Source organism: Xenopus laevis, chromosome 5L, assembly GCF_017654675.1.
Source record: "Xenopus laevis strain J_2021 chromosome 5L, Xenopus_laevis_v10.1, whole genome shotgun sequence".
Classification (NCBI taxonomy): Eukaryota; Metazoa; Chordata; class Amphibia; order Anura; family Pipidae; genus Xenopus; species Xenopus laevis.
In genome coordinates, this window is record NC_054379.1 from 130665531 (window position 1) to 130675596 (window position 10066).

Below are 10066 nucleotides of genomic sequence, written 5' to 3' on the forward strand. Positions count from 1 at the left end.
ATATTAAGTACCTAGGTGATCTAGTGTTGAATTCATGATTCATGAATAAAACAGTGCTCAGGGACAACATAAATACACCAACCATTCCAGTGTACAGATTTGTAAAGTTCCCACTACTGACACATGTGGAAGGAGGACATTTCCAAAATGATCTCTACTTTATACACATAGGGGCCGATTCATCAAGAGTCGAATATCGAGGGTTAATTAACCCTCGATATTCGACTAGGAATTAAAATCCTTCGACTTCGAATATCGAAGTCGAAGGATTTAGCGCAGATAGTACGATCGTACGATCGAAGGATTATTCCTTCGATCGAACGATTAAATCCTTCTAATCGAACGATTCGAAGGATTTAAATCCAACCATCGAAGGAATATCCTTCGATCAAAAAAACTTAGGAAAGGGGGCGTGGCCAACCTTGATGGAGATAGCACGCACTGACTAGGAGCTCCGTGCCCAAAAGAACCGTCTAAGCCCGAAAATTAGCAACCAACCGGATACAAGACACAAGATCGGGTCAGTAAAACACAGAGGCGACCCGCTTTTTAAAATGGGCAAAAAAAAGCTTCGGGAACAAGCGGTTACGATGTCCCCGTACCTGCAAAGATCGCAACTGCAGGGAAGACAGGCCGCAACCCAAGATGGCGCCGAAATATCCACTGTGCAACGTGAGAGGGATTCCCCGAGCGCATCGCCTTCTTCACTGCCGCCGGATCCTGAAAGCCCGTGTCTTCACCGGACAGGTCAGTCTTATAACACCGACACAATCCCAGACCATCTGCAGCCAGTTACTGCCCCAATACTTGCGCAACACTTAGCGCAGCTTAAGGAAGACTTGCAAGACACCATTGCGCAGTCAGTCTCAAAGGCAGTCACAACAGCAATTAAAGAGGTCCAGAGGGATTTAACTGACCTGGGTGACAGAACAGACAAGCTGGAAACCTATACAGACGACATAGCACAAAGGTTGGGGCTTTTGGAAGATGAAAATAGTACATTACGTGAGGAACTAATAAGCCTCAGGGATACCTGTGAGGACCTTGAAAACAGGTCCAGAAGACAGAATCTAAGATTTAGGGGCATCCCTGAGTCTGTAGGGGGCCCTGAGATTGTAACATTTTTGCAAGATTTATTCTGTGACCTTTGCCCCCAAGCGCCCACAAAACTTTGGCTTCTGGACAGAGCACACCGGTCACTGGCCTCAAAGCCACCGGATACTAAACCGCCACGAGACATAATCGCGCGGTTCCACTATTACGAAGGTAAAGAATTGATAGCTTCTACAACTCGCTCTATCCAAACAGTGGATTTCCGCAAGCAAAAACTTCAGATATTCGCGGATCTGTCACCAGTTACCCTGGCCAAAAGAAGGGAACTTAGGCCACTCACACAAAAATTGAGAGAGAATAAAATCCCTTACCGATGGGGTTTCCCCTTTAAATTGATTGTGAGCTACAGGGGCACAACTCATACTCTTTTGAACCCAGCAAGGGGAGACAAATTGCTTGTTGCATTGGGGCTTCAGTGTAAGAACCCCAATACCTCACCCAGGCATCCTCCAGACAAACAGTCACTTACTCCTCAATGGAATAGGGTTCCTACTTCACCACAAAGTCACAGGCTTTCATCAAACCCCCCTTCTCCAGCTAATGAAGGATGATTTATTGCTGGGGTTGCCTACCCTGTGTTTTGGCAAACAAATAAAGGTTGTTGGGCAGGATGCTGTCTAGGCTTATGCTGCTCCACTTGTTACCTACACCCCCCTATATAGAGCCACGGGCTCTTTTTGGCTCATATATGACTGGAATACCCGAGCCACAAAATATTTGCACCAGACTTTTGCATTGCTGGGAAAGAAGCACATCTGCTTATCATGCTACTGGTTATTATATACAGTTAATTATGTTTCTGTTTATACTATTTTCAGCCTTGAATCGTTCTCAATTGTCTATATCTGCATTTAATCATAAAAGTGTAAAGGATGCACCCAATACTTGTAGGCCAAGAAAGTCAATCCAGCTGACTATTTTGGTGCGGGGCTCGCAATCGGTTACTTATAGTCAAGAGTTGGGGGTTGTTGTGCTGTATTTGGGGGGCTGTGAATCTGTCCTGCGAGAGTCTACTTCAGCTATTAGTTCAATAATAAATCATCTTAAAGCTATCAATGATTAAATTGTTATCGTTAAATGTTAAAGGCCTGAACAGCATCACTAAAAGATACTTGACTCTTAAGGAACTCAGGCTCTCGAGGACAGACATAGCCTTCATACAGGAAACCCATTTTGATGCATCTAAGCCCTATAAATTGAGCTCCAAGTATTTTCCGACAGGTTACTATGCCTCTACAACGCAAAAAAAAGCAGGAGTGGCCATACTAATCCATAAAGATTGCCCCCTCATTGTTACCCAGACTATCAATGATCCTGAAGGCCATTATTTATTGCTATCAGCCACTTATATGGGTATACCAGTTAGCCTGCTTAATATATACTCCCCCAATAAAAGACAGCATGCCTTTTTACATAAGATTCTACAGAGACACCTAGACATATTCCATCCATATTTAATTATTGGGGGCGACTTCAATATGTCTTTTTCACAAAGTATGGACCGTTCGCAACAAGCCTTAAGTCAGTCATCACATAATATGTCCAGGAAATTTAGGCAAACAACAAGACAATTTTCTCTGTTTGACCCCTGGCGAATCAATCACCCTAATGAGAAACAATACACATTTTATTCCAACCCTCATAACTTGCATACACGCATAGATTACTTTCTCATTTCACATCCCTGTTTAAGGCTTCAATACTCCACAGATATACTACCAATCACATGGTCAGACCATTCACCCATAACCTTACAATTACAATTCACGGCTCCTCCGGGCAGGGAACCACATTGGAGGCTAAACGAGACTATCTTACATGATAATGATGCAGTCCAACAAATTGAGACAGCGTTAAAGGAATACTTTCAATTCAATACAAATTCAGTACAATCTTTGGCCACACTTTGGGAGGCCCACAAGGCCACCATCAGAGGCAGATTTATAGCGCTTACTGCGCAAAAAAAAAAACTACATACCAACACTAGAGATGTCGCGAACTGTTCGCCGGCGAACTTGTTCGCGCGAACATCGGGTGTTCGCGCTCGCCGGAAGTTCGCGAACGTCGCGCGACGTTCGCCATTTTGGGTTCGCCATTGTTGGCGCTTTTTTTTGCCCTCTCACCCCAGACCAGCAGGTACATGGCAGCCAATCAGGAAGCTCTCCCCTGGACCACTCCCCTTCCCTATAAAAACCGAAGCCCTGCAGCGTTTTTTCACTCTGCCTGTGTGTGCTGAAGAGATAGTGTAGGGAGAGAGCTGCTGCCTGTTAGTGATTTCAGGGACAGTTGAAAGTTTGCTGGCTAGTAATCGTTTTGATACTGCTCTGTTATTGGAGGGACAGAAGTCTGCAGGGGTTTGAGGGACATTTAAGCTTAGGTAGCTTTGCTGGCTAGTAATCTACCTTCTACTGCAGTGCTCTGTATGTAGCTGCAGTGGGCAGCTGTCCTGCTTCTGATCTCATCTGCTGACTGCTGCAATAACAGTAGTCCTTGTAAGGACTGCTTTTATTTATTTTTTTGTTGTTTTACTACTACTACTACTACTACTACTATAAGAGCCCAGTGCTATTAGTCTAGCAGTGTTGGGGAGTGGGACTGGTGTGCTAATCTGCTGCTCCTAGTAGTTCAGCAGCACCAACTTTAATTTTTTTTTTTTAATATTCATTTTTTTTTTATTTTACTTTTTTTTATTTTACTACCGCTGTAGTAGTGTATAAGTTGACCTTTTAGGCATTATTTGCCCTGTAGGCATTATTTGCACACTGTTTTCTTCAACCCGCCATCGAGCTGTGTGACCTTGTTCACATTCTGTCTAAATATCCATAATATTACCGTCTCCAGAAAAAACACCGGAGTCACTTTTTTCAAGCAGCCATAATATATTTTACGTAATCCGTATCCACCGCTGTAGTAGTGTATACGTTGGCCTTGTAGGCATTATTTGCACACTGTTTTCTTCAACCCGCCATCGAGCTGTGTGACCTTGTTCACATTCTGTCTAAATATCCATAATATTACCGTCTCCAGAAAAAACACCGGAGTCACTTTTTTCAAGCAGCCATAATATATTTTACGTAATCCGTATCCACCGCTGTAGTAGTGTATACGTTGACCTTGTAGGCATTATTTGCACACTGTTTTCTTCAACCCGCCATCGAGCTGTGTGACCTTGTTCACATTTTGTCTAAATATTGATAATATTATCGTCTCTAGAAAAACCACTTGAGTTACTTTTTTTCAAGCAGCATTCATATATTTTACGTAATCCGTATCCACCGCTGTAGTAGTGTATACGTTGACCTTGTAGGCATTGTTTGCCCAGTTTTTTTGGCCACAGCCACTGAAGCACAGAGGCCAGAAAAAATATGCCATATAAATGCTGAAAATAGTCATTTTTTGCCATACGTTGACTCAACGTATATGGCAAAAAATGACTATTTTCAGCATTTATGTGGCATATTTTTTCTGGCAACTGTGCTTCAGTGGCTGCAACCAAAAAAACTGGGCAAACAATGTCTACAAGGTCAACGTATGGCGAAAAATTACTATTTTCAGCATTTATATGGCATATTTTTTCTGGCAACTGTGCTTCAGTGGCTGCGTCCAAACAAACTGGGCAAACAATGTCTACAAGGTCAACGTATGGCGAAAAATGACTATTTTCAGCATTTATATGGCATATTTTTTCTGGCAACTGTGCTTCAGTGGCTGCGTCCAAAAAAACTGGGCAAACAATGCCTACAAGGTCAACGTATGGCAGTTGTTTAAAGAGAACAGTAGATTACTAGCCAGCAAAGCTACCTAAGCTAAAATGTCCCTCAAATCCCTGCAGACTTCTGTCCCTCCAATACAGAGCAGTATCAAGCAGATTACTAGCCAGCAAACTTACTATCATCTGTCCCTGAAATCACTAACAGCTCTCCCCCTACACTATCTCTTCCAAGCACACACAGGCAGATTTTTCAGATACATTTTTGCCCTTGATCCCCCTCTGGCATGCCACTGTCCAGGTCGTTGCACCCTTTAAACAACTTTAAAATCATTTTTCTGGCCAGAAATGTCTTTTCTAGATGTTAAAGTTCGCCTTCCCATTGAAGTCTATGGGGTTCGCGAACCGTTCGCGAACCGCTCGCATTTTTGCGCAAGTTCGCGAATATGTTCGCGAACTTTTTTTCCGACGTTCGCTACATCCCTAACCAACACATACAAAGAAATGCAATCCCAATTACGCACCTTGGAAAATACTTATAATACTCACAGCTCTGAAGCGGTGCTGACACAGATTTTACAATTAAGGAGCAAACTCAAACATGCTAAGTATAAGGAGGTTGAGAAAGCCATACTGTGGACCAAGCAAAAATTCTACGAGAAGGGAGACAAACAGCACACACTGTTGGCACGAAAATTAAGAGAACAAAATGCTTCCAATAGAATAACTGCCATAAGGGACCCACGAGGCCAGCTAACCTATAACCCCGATCAAATCGGACAGATATTTCACGATTTCTATCATAAATTATACAATTTAGATCTACCATTATCGATGGATGTAGGGACCGCCTCCAACCCCCTTACCAATTTTCTTTCAGAGGCCAATTTGCCAAAATTTATGGAATCAGATCTGCAAATTCTTAACCAACCCATTACCTCTGAAGAGATTGCAGCGACACTTAAATCAATGCCGAGTGCCAAAACCCCATGTCCAGATGGGCTCCCATATAAATACTACAAGGCCTTTCTACATATTCTTTCTCCATATCTCACAGAACTTTTTAACCAATACCTGCAAGGTACCCCTATCCCTCATTCAGATCTGACTTCATATCTGGCTCTGCTTCCCAAAGAGGGTAAAGACTCAACTTTGTGCACTAATTATAGACCAATAGCTTTGCTAAATTCGGATCTAAAATTGTTCTCTAAGATCCTTGCCAACCGACTTGCCCCTATACTCCCACGCCTCATACATAAGGACCAGGTAGGATTTATACAGGGGAGGCAGGCGGGGGACAACACAAGAAGGACCATTGATCTTTTAGAATTGGCTCACAAACAAAGTCAACCAATGCTATTACTCAGCCTTGATGCCGAAAAGGCATTCGACCGCTTAAGTTGGCCCTTCTTGTTTGCCCTCCTCCGACACCTGAACCTGTCAGGCCCTTATTTAACAGCACTAAGAGGCCTATACAGTACACCGTCAACATACCTTAAACTTCCAGGACAGGCCCACAGTCCTATCCCAATTTCCAATGGTACGAGACAGGGGTGTCCTCTTTCCCCTCTATTGTATGCTCTTAGTATAGAGCCCCTGGCAGCAGTGATAAGGAATAATAAGGACATCACTGGGATACAGGTTAACCAGGAGCAATTTAAGTTATCTTTGTTTGCCGATGATGTGCTATTAACCATTACTAATCCTCTGCTAATTCTACCATCCCTACATAAAATTTTGGAGGAATACAGCAGGCTGTCAGGACATAAAATCAATCTAAGTAAAACGGAAGCCCTGCCAATCCAACTATCTCCAGCAACTTTGGAAACCCTACAATCTAAATTTAAGTATAATTGGAAATCAAACTGGATAACTTATCTGGGCACCAAAATCACCCCTTCATACAACCAACTATTTGTCCATAATTTTACTCCACTCATCAATCAAACAAAGGCTACCTTGCAACGTTGGAATTCTCATTCTTTGTCTTGGTTTGGGAGGATAGCTGCGTTGAAAATGAATATTCTCCCCAAATTTTTATACCTATTCGAGACTTTACCCATTTTGTTTCCTCACAAAGTCTTTCAGGAAATACAAGCCACGTTTCACAATTTCATCTGGGGAAACAAGCGTCATAGAATACCTAAAACAACACTGACTACTCAGACCAGGAATGGGGGTCTTGGCGTCCCTCTGCTTCAGAAATACTATGAGGCAGCCCACCTCAGACAATTATTGGCCTGGTCCCATTGGAAGCCTAATACAGTATGGGGACATATTGAAAATGACCAGGTCCCAGGAAAACATCTTAACCACCTAATATGGTCTTCAAATAAGCATAGGACCCCGAAGTCCGATCTTCTGAGACCCACACAACATACTCTGGGAATATGGAACAAACTCAAAACAAAATTCACCTTAAGCTCTGCCTTCTCCTTGAACACGATCTATCTTAAAAACTCAGATTTTCCCCCAGGCTCATCACAGGGGTTCTGTACTAGGTGGCAAGAAACAAATCTCCACACAATTAAGGATCTACTGACCCCCACCAACTCTCTTTGGACATATGGTGAACTGTGTCAAAAAGCCCCAGGGACTCAACTCCATCAATTTGAATACTTTCAGCTGCGACATTTTCTGCAACCATATATTCGGCAGGCAAAATCCACCACTCCCCTCCCATTTGAGCTTTTATCCAGATCAGGCCTACCACAGAAAGGCTTAATTTCTAAGATCTATAAAATTTTACTGAACCCAGAGCCAGATAACCCTTTCAAACACTCATATATGACCAATTGGGAAGAGGACTTAGGACAACAACTAAATGCGGAGGACTGGACGGCTGTTTGGCTCAATGCCCAGAGGATGGTCACTTGCTCCAGGCAAAAAGAGAGTCTGTACAAGGTGCTTATGAGGTGGTATCATACCCCGGAGAAGTTGCATACGTTATTCCCAGACCATCCAAACACTTGTTGGAGACAATGCGGAGAAGTGGGCACATTAAAGCATATTTTCTGGTCCTGTGCTAAATTACAACCACTATGGGATGATGTAGAGACCTTACTAACCCGTGTAACAGCCCATAACCTGCCTAAAGACCCCTTAACTTACCTTTTAGGAAAACCGTTCCCTCGACTCTCCAAACAGTCCCAGACCCTAGTCAACCAGATCCTAACGGCAACCAGATTGTCTATAGCAGCTAAATGGAAGTCAATAGATTCCCCGACCCTGTCACAAGTGATAAATAGGGTCAATAGCAATCGTTACTTTGAAGAAAGAATAGCTTACATTCAGAATAAAACTCCTAAATTTCTGCAGGTCTGGTCTGTTTGGATACTTGAGGGTCTGGCTGAATAATTTATAATTGTTATTGTACATACCCAGATGTCGCTTTAACATAAACTCATCCTTTTACACTGTAGATTCTGGCTTTTGACCGTACTATGACTTCAAGGCTGATTGTTATAGTTTCATTTTTATTATGTTCTCAAAGTACATTGAGCCTCATGGATCCTGTAATCGTTTGACTTGGCTAATGTTGACATATGATATTTTGCATGGCTCATGATAATGTAAGATTTCTGTGTTACTCAATAAAAAATATAAGTTACAAAAAAAAAAAAACTTAGGAAAGCCTATGGGGACCTTCCCCATAGGCTAACATTGACTTCGGTAGCTTTTAGCTGCCGAACTAGGGGTCGAATTTTTTTTTAAAGAGACAGTACTTCGACTATCGAATGGTCGAATAGTCGAACGATTTTTACTTCGAATCCTTCGAAAGTCGTAGTCGAAGGTCGAAGTAGCCCATTCGATGGTCGAAGTAGCCCAAAAAAACTTCGAAATTCAAAGCTTTTTACCTTCGAATCCTTCACTCGAAGTTAATGAATCGGCCCCATATTGTCCACTACTCCAGCCCCCTTTCCAACAACTTACAATAGGCGGCACAATGACATCTCAGGGTGAGGGCAGCCCAGTGGGAGGAAGTCACCGACAATCTCTACCAGTTTCTAATAAGTTCAAGGGCCCATCTGATTCAGCAAGTTTCTCTTGAGAACAGATTATATCGAATGGGACAAACCCCCTCCGCAACATGCAAAAGATGCCAAGAAAGGGACGGGTCCTACTGGCATATGGTGTGGACATGCCCCATTATTTAAAGATACTGGTCAAAGGTGACAAAATATATGGTGGACACACCAGTACATCCTCCTATACACTTCCCAGAAGTGTGCCTTATGGGACTGGTAGATCTCTTTTCTGCGAACCATGAAAGGATATTAATACAATCCTTTCTCTTCTATGCCAAAAAACGGATAATGAGATGGATTGCTCTTATTCCTTCTATGGGGCAAATTTACTTACCTCCGAAATTGCACCAGCGACGGCTTCAGTGACATAGCAACACTTCGCCAGTGGTAGATTCGCCAGGACATCGATAATTCATGAAAATCCAAAGTTGCGTCCAGGGTTGCGCTAGCGATAATAAGATAAGCAGTTCTAAGTTACACTATTGATGCCTAATTAGCATACGGCGTGAAGTTAAAGTACAATGGACGTATATGTTGCAGTAACTACATTACACTACACAAGGCCAGGGAACCTTAATAAAAGAAAATAGAGTTATTATATTGCCCTACACATGTGCCCACTGTATAGTTTATGTGCCATATGTTAGGAAATGTAGGGTGGAAGGAGGGAATCCAAAAAATAAATTTACGATCTTTTTCAGCCTATCACCCTGTAAAAAGTAAAAGACGCCAGCATTTTTTGGGACTTAGAAAAATTTTCAACTTTTTTTTTGAGGAACTCTTATCTACTCTATTGCACTTTGCCTGGTCTGAGGTTGAGAAGGCAAGTCTGGCACAAGAGGTAACGTTCTGTAAAATCTGCATCTTAGTGAATTTGCGTAGTTACATCCATTCGCCAGAGCGAAAATTCGCCTGGCGTAAGAGTGCGAAGTAACTCTAGAGTCTTTCTCCTTTGCTAGTGAATTTACGCCAACGCCCGCTAGTAAATTGGCGAAGTTCTGTAATGACGTCACGCTGGTGAATTTTCACCAGTGTTAGTCACTTCGCCGTTTAGTAAATTTGCCCACTGTTTAGCTATGCTATAGTAAATTTGACATAGTTGTGTCTGAATGAGTGGACTCTGTTTTGGCTGTATCCCCACTCCCACTTCCTTTCCTTCTGTGTCCCTTCCCTTAATAAAAACAACACCTGATAAAAAAAACGCATCAATACTGGA